Below are 7,804 nucleotides of genomic sequence, written 5' to 3'. Positions count from 1 at the left end.
TGTACGTTCCAGGCAACCTAGGCTTCACTCTAGGGCGTTGTGCCACCAGATCGAATTGTTAGGGCCTAAGAAGTCAACGCCAGAAGCATAAGATACAATATAAATAGAACAGTTTTTCCATCGTATAGAACGAATAATAGCAACCAGTGTGAAAGTTATGGTCATTTCTACGTTCCGGGCAACCTAGGCTTCACTGTAGGGCGTTGCTCCACCAGATCAAACAGTTAGGGCCTTAGAAGTCAACGCCCGAAGCATAAAATACAAAATAAATAGAACAGTTTTTCCATTGTATAAAACGAATAATTGCTACCAGTGTAAAAGTTATGGTAATTTCTACGTTCCGGGCAACCTAGGTTTCACCCTAGGGCGCTGTTCCACCAGATCGAATAGTTAGGGCCTAAGAAGTGAACGAAAGAAGCATAAAATACAATAAAATACAACAGTTTTTCCATCATATAAAACGAGTAATTGCAACCAGTATGAAAGTTGTGGTCGTTTCTACTTTCCGGTCAAACTAGGCTACACCCTAGGGCGTTGCTCCAACAGATTGAATAGTTAGGGCCTTAGAAGTCAATGCCCGAAGCATAAAATGCAATAAAAATACAACAGTTTTTCCATCGTATAACCGGAATAATTGCAACCAGTATGAAAGTTAACGTCATTTCTTCTTTCCGGGCAACCTAGGCTTCACCCTTGGGCGTTGCTCCAACAGATTGAATAGTTAGGGCCTTAGAAGTCATCGCCCGAAGCATAAAATACAAAATACAAGGAACAGCTTTACCATCGTATAAAACGAATAATTGCAACCAGTATGAAAGTTATGGTCACTTCTACTTTCCGGGCAACCTAGGCTTCACCCTAGGGCGTTGCTCCAACAGATTCAATAGTTAGTGCCTTAGAAGTCAACGCCCGAAGCATGAAATACAAAATAAATAGAACAGTTTTTCCATCGTATAAAACGAATAATTGCTACCGGTGTGAAAGTTATGGACATTTCTACGTTCCGGGCAACCTAGGCTTCACCCTAGGGCGTTGTTCCACCAGATGGAATAGTTAGGGCATAAGAAGTCAACGCCAGACGCATAAAATACGGTATAAATACAACAGCTTTTCCATCATATAACAGGAGTAATTGCAACCAGTTTGAAAGTGATGGTCATTTCTACGTTCCGGGCAACATAGGCTTCACTCTAGGGCGTTGCTCCACCAGATCGAATAGCTAGGGACTTAGAATTCAACGCCAGAAGGATAAAATACAATATAAGTACAACAGTTTTTCCATCGTATAAAATGAATAATTGCAAACAGTGTGAAAGTACTGCTTATTTCTACGTTCCGGGCAACCTAGGCTTCACTGTAGGGCGTTGCTCCACCAAATCGAATAGTTAGGGCCTTAGAAGTCAACGCCCGAAGCATAAAATACAATATAAGTACAACAGTTTTTCCATCGTATAAAATGAATGATTGCGAACATTGTGAAAGTAATGGTCATTTCTACGTTCCGGGCAACCTACGCGTCACTCTAGGGCGTTGCTGCTACACATATGATAGCTACGGCCTTAGAAGTCAACGCCAGAAGCATAAAATAGAATAAAGGTGCAACAGTTTTTCCATCATACAACAGGAATAACTGCAAACAGTGTGAAAGTACTGGTCATTTCTACGTTCCGGGTAACCTAGGTTTCACTCTAGGGCGTTGCTCCACCAGATCGAACAGCTAGGGCCTTAGAAGTTCACGCCCGATGCATAAAATACAAAAGAATAGAACAGTTTTTCCATTGTATAAAACGAATAACTGCAACCAGTGTGAAAGTACTGGTCATTTCTACGTTCCGGCAACCTAGGCTTCACCCTAGGGCGTTGTTCCACCAGATGGAATAGTTAGGGCCTACGAAGTCAACGCCCAAAGCATAAAATACAGTAAAAATACAACAGTTTTTCCATCGTATAGCATGAATAATTGCAACCAGTTTGAAAGTAATGGTCATTTCTACGTTTCGGGCAACCTAGGCTTCATTTTAGGCCGTTGCTCCGCCAGATCGAGTAGTTAGGGCCTTAGAAGTCAACGCCAGGAGCATAAAATGCAATATAAATACAACAGTTTTTCCACTGTATAAAACGAATAACTGCAACCAGTGTGAAAGTACTGGTCATTTCTACGTTCCGGGTAACCTAGGCTTCACTCTAGTGCGTTGCTCCACCAGATCGAATAGCTAGGCACTTAGAATTCAACGCCAGAAGGATAAAATACAATATAAGTACAACAGTTTTTCCATCGTATAAAATGAATAATTGCAAACAGTGTGAAAGTACTGCTCATTTCTACGTTCCGGGTAACCTAGGTTTCACTCTAGGGCGTTGCTCCACCATATCGAATAGCTAGGGCCTTAGAAGTCAACGCCCGATGCATAAAATACAAAAAAATAGAACAGTTTTTCCATGTGTAAAACGAATAATTGCTACCAGTGTGAAAGTAATGGTCATTTCTACGGTCCGGTCAACCTAGGCGTTACCCTAGGGCGTTGCTCCACCACATCTAATAGCTACGGCCTTAGAAGTCAACGCCAGGAGCATAAAATACAATATAAATACAACAGCTTTTCCATCGTATAAAATGGATAATTGCAAACAGTGTGAAAGTAATGGTCCTTTCTACGTTCCGGGTAACCTAGGCGTCACTCTAGGGCGTTGCTCCACCATATCTAGTAGCTACGGCCTTAGAAGTCAAGCCAGAAGCACAAAATACAATAAAAATGCAGCAGTTTTTCCATCGTATAGCATGACTAATTGCAACCAGTGCGAAAGTAATGATCATATCGACATTTCGGGCATCCTAGACTTAACTCTGAGGCGTTGCTCCACCAGATCGAAGAGTTAGGGCCTTAGAAGTCAACGCCAGAAGCATAAACTACAAAATAAATACAACAGTTTTTCCATCGTATAAAACGAATAATTGCAACCTATGTGATGGTTATGGACATATCTACGTTCCGGGCAAGCTAGGCTTCACTGTAGGGCGTTGCTCCACCAAATCGAATAGTTAGGGCCTTAAAAGTCAACGCCCGAAGCATAAAATACAAAATAAATAGAACAGTTTTTCCATTGTATAAAATGATTAATTGCTGCCAGTGTAAAAGTTATGGTCAGTTCTACGTTCCGGGCAACCTAGGCCTCACTCTAGGTCGTTTTTCCACCAGATCGAATTGTTAGGGCCTAAGAAGTCAACGCCAGAAGCATAAGATACAATATAAATATAACAGTTTTTCCATCGTATAGAACGAATAATAGCAACCAGTGTGAAAGTTAACGTCATTTCTACTTTCCGGGCAACCTAGGCTTCACCCTTGAGCGTTGCTCCAACAGATTGAATAGTTAGGGCCTTAGAAGTCAACGCACGATGCATAAAATACAAAATAATTAGAACAGTTTTTCCATCGTGTAAAACGAATAATTGCTACCGGTGTGAAAGTTATGGACATTTCTACGTTCCGGGTAACCTAGGCTTCACTCTAGGGCGTTGTTCCACCAGATCGAACAGTTAGGGCCTAAGAAGGCAACTCCAGAAGCATAAAATACAACATAAATATAACAGTTTTTCAATCGTATAAAGCGAATAATAGCAACCAGTGTGAAAGTTATGGTCATTTCTACGTTCCAGCAACCTAGGCTTCACCCCAGGGCGTTGTTCCACCAGATCGAATAGTTAGGGCCTAAGAAGTGAACGCCAGCAGCATAAAATACAATATAAATACAACAGTTCTTCCATCATATAAAACGAATAATTGCAGCCAGTATGAAAGTTATGGTCATTTCTACGTTCCGGGCAACCTAGGCTTCACTCCATGGCGTTCTTCCACCACATCAAATAGCTGCGGCATCCGAAGTCAACGCCTGAAGCATAAAATACAACAGAAATACAACAGTATTTCCATCCTATAACAGGAATAATTGCAACCCTTGTGGAAGTCATGGTCATTTGTACGTTCCAGGCAACCTAGGCTTCACTCTAGGGCGTTGTGCCACCAGATCGAATTGTTAGGGCCTAAGAAGTCAACGCCAGAAGCATAAGATACAATATAAATAGAACAGTTTTTCCATCGTATAGAACGAATAATAGCAACCAGTGTGAAAGTTATGGTCATTTCTACGTTCCGGGCAACCTAGGCTTCACTGTAGGGCGTTGCTCCACCAGATCAAACAGTTAGGGCCTTAGAAGTCAACGCCCGAAGCATAAAATACAAAATAAATAGAACAGTTTTTCCATTGTATAAAACGAATAATTGCTACCAGTGTAAAAGTTATGGTAATTTCTACGTTCCGGGCAACCTAGGTTTCACCCTAGGGCGCTGTTCCACCAGATCGAATAGTTAGGGCCTAAGAAGTGAACGAAAGAAGCATAAAATACAATATAAATACAACAGTTTTTCCATCATATAAAACGAGTAATTGCAACCAGTATGAAAGTTGTGGTCGTTTCTACTTTCCGGTCAAACTAGGCTACACCCTAGGGCGTTGCTCCAACAGATTGAATAGTTAGGGCCTTAGAAGTCAATGCCCGAAGCATAAAATGCAATAAAAATACAACAGTTTTTCCATCGTATAACCGGAATAATTGCAACCAGTATGAAAGTTAACGTCATTTCTTCTTTCCGGGCAACCTAGGCTTCACCCTTGGGCGTTGCTCCAACAGATTGAATAGTTAGGGCCTAAGATGGCAACGCCAGTAGCATAAAATACAATATAAATATAACAGTTTTTCCATCGTATAAAACGAATAATAGCAACCAGTGTGAAAGTTATGGTCATTTCTACGTTCCAGGCAACCTAGGCTTCACCCCAGGGCGTTGTTGCACCAGATCGAATAGTTAGGGCCTAAGAAATGAACGCCAGCAGCATAAAATACAATATAAATGCAACAGTTCTTCCATCATATAAAACGAATAATTGCAGCCAGTATGAAAGTTATGGTAATTTTTACATTCCGAGTAACCTAGGCTTCACTCTAGGGTGTTGATCCACCAGATAGAATAGTTAGGGCCTTAGAAGTCAACGCCAGAAGCATAAAATTCAATAAAGATGCAACAGTTTTTCCATCGTGTAACAGGAGTAACTGCAAACAGTGTGAAAGTACTGGTCATTCCTACGTTCCGGGTAACCTAGGCTTCACTCTAGGGCGTTGTTCCACCAGATCGAACAGTTAGGGCCTAAGAAGGCAACTCCAGAAGCATAAAATACAATATAAATATAACAGTTTTTCCATCGTATAAAGCGAATAATAGCAACCAGTGTGAAAGTTATGGTCATTTCTACGTTCCGGGCAACCTAGGCTTCACCACAGGGCGTTGCTCCACCAGATCGAATAGTTAGTGCCTTAGAAGTCAACGACAGAAGCATAAAATACAATATAAATACAACAGTCTTTCCATCGTATAAAACGAATAATTGCAACCAGTATGAAAGTAAACGTCATTTCTACGTTCGGGGAAACTTGGCTTCACCCAAGGGCGTTGTTCCACCAGATCGAACAGTTGGGGCCTAAGAAGTGAACGTCAGAAGCATAAAATACAATATAAATACAACAGTTTTACCATCGTATAAAACGAATAATTGCAACCAGTATGAAAGTTATGGTCATTTCTACTTTCCGGGCAACCTAGGCTTCACACTAGGGCGTTGCTCCAACAGATTGAATAGTTAGGGCCTTAGAAGTCAACGCCCGAAGCATAAAATACAAAATAAATAAAACAGTTTTTCCATCGTATAAAACGAATAATTGCAACCAGTATGAAAGTAAACGTCATTTCTACGTTCCGGGCAACCTAGGCTTCACCCTAGGGCGTTGTTCCACCAGATGGAATAGTTAGGGCATAAGAAGTCAACGCCAGACGCATAAAATACGGTATAAATACAACAGCTTTTCCATCGTATAAAACGAATAATTGCAACCAGTATGAAAGTTATGGTCATTTCTACTTTACGGGCAACCTAGGCTACACCCTAGGGCGTTGCTACAACAGATTGAATAGTTAGGGCCTTATAAGTCAATGCCAGAAGCATAAAATACAATATAAATATAACAGTTTTTCCATCGTATAAAACGAATAATAGCAACCAGTGTGAAAGTTATGGTCATTTCTACGTTCCGGGCAACCTAGGCTTCACTTTAGGGCGTTGCTCCACCAGATCAAACAGGTAGGACCTTAGAAGTAAACGCCCGAAGCATAAAATACAAAATAAATAGAACAGTTTTTCCATTGTATATAACGAATAATAGCTACCAGTGTAAAAGTTATGGCCATTTCTACTTTCCGGCAACCTAGGCTACACCCTAGGGCGTTGTTCCAACAGATTGAATGGTTAGGGCCTTAGAAGTCAATGCCAGAAGCATAAATTGCAATAAAAATACAACAGTTTCTCCATCATATAACAGGAATAATTGCAACCAGTTTGAAAGTGATGGTCATTTCTGCGTTCCGGGCAACCTCGGCTTCACTGTAGGGTGTTGCTCCACCAGATCGAATAGGCAGGGCCATAGAAGTCTACGCCCGAACGATAAAATACAATAAATATACAAGAGTTTTTCCACAATATATCAGTAATAATTGCAACCAGTGTGAAAGTGATGTTCACATCTACGTTCCGGGCAACGTAGGCTTCACTCTAGGGCGTTGTTCCACCAGATGGAATAGTTACGGCATAAGAAGTCAACGCCAGAAGCATAAAGTACGGTATAAATACAACAGCTTTTCCATCGTATAAAACGAATAATAGCAACCAGTTTGAAAGTGATGGTCATTTCTACGTTCCGGGCAACCTAGGCTTCACACTAGGTCGTTGTTCCACCAGATGGAATAGTTACGGCATAAGAAGTCAACGCCAGAAGCATAAATTGCAATAAAAATACAACAGTTTCTCCATCATATAACAGGAATAATTGCAACCAGTTTGAAAGTGATGGTCATTTCTGCGTTCCGGGCAACCTCGGCTTCACTCTAGGGCGTTGCTCCACCAGATCGAATAGTTAGCGCCTTAGAAGTCAATGCCAGAAGCATAAAATACAATATAAATACAACAGTTTTTACATCGTATAAAACGAATAATTGCAACCAGTATGAAAGTAAACGTCATTTCTACTTTACGGGCAACCTAGGCTACACCCTAGGGCGTTGCTACAACAGATTGAATAGTTAGGGCCTTATAAGTCAATGCCAGAAGCATAAAATACAATATAAATATAACAGTTTTTCCATCGTATAAAACGAATAATAGCAACCAGTGTGAAAGTTATGGTCATATCTACGTTCCGGGCAACCTTGGCTTCACTGTAGGGTGTTGCTCCACCAGATCGAATAGGCAGGGCCATAGAAGTCTACGCCCGAACGATAAAATACAATAAATATACAAGAGTTTTTCCATCCTATATCAGTAATAATTGCAACCAGTGTGAAAGTGATGTTCACTTCTACGTTCCGGGCAACGTAGGCTTCACTCTAGGGCGTTGTTCCACCAGATGGAATAGTTACGGCATAAGAAGTCAACGCCAGAAGCATAAAGTACGGTATAAATACAACAGCTTTTCCATCGTATAAAACGAATAATAGCAACCAGTTTGAAAGTGATGGTCATTTCTACGTTCCGGGCAACCTAGGCCTCACACTAGGTCGTTGTTCCACCAGATGGAATAGTTACGGCATAAGAAGTCAACGCCAGAAGCATAAAATACGGTATAAGTACAACAGCTTTACCATCGTATAAAACGAATAATTGCAACCAGTATGAAAGTTATGGTCATTTCTACTTTCCG

The sequence above is a fragment of the Calliopsis andreniformis genome, unplaced genomic scaffold (genome assembly GCF_051401765.1).
Source record: "Calliopsis andreniformis isolate RMS-2024a unplaced genomic scaffold, iyCalAndr_principal scaffold0004, whole genome shotgun sequence".
NCBI lineage: Eukaryota > Metazoa > Arthropoda > Insecta > Hymenoptera > Andrenidae > Calliopsis > Calliopsis andreniformis.
The sequence above is the reverse complement of the archived record's forward strand: the minus strand, read 5'-3'. Positions refer to the sequence as shown.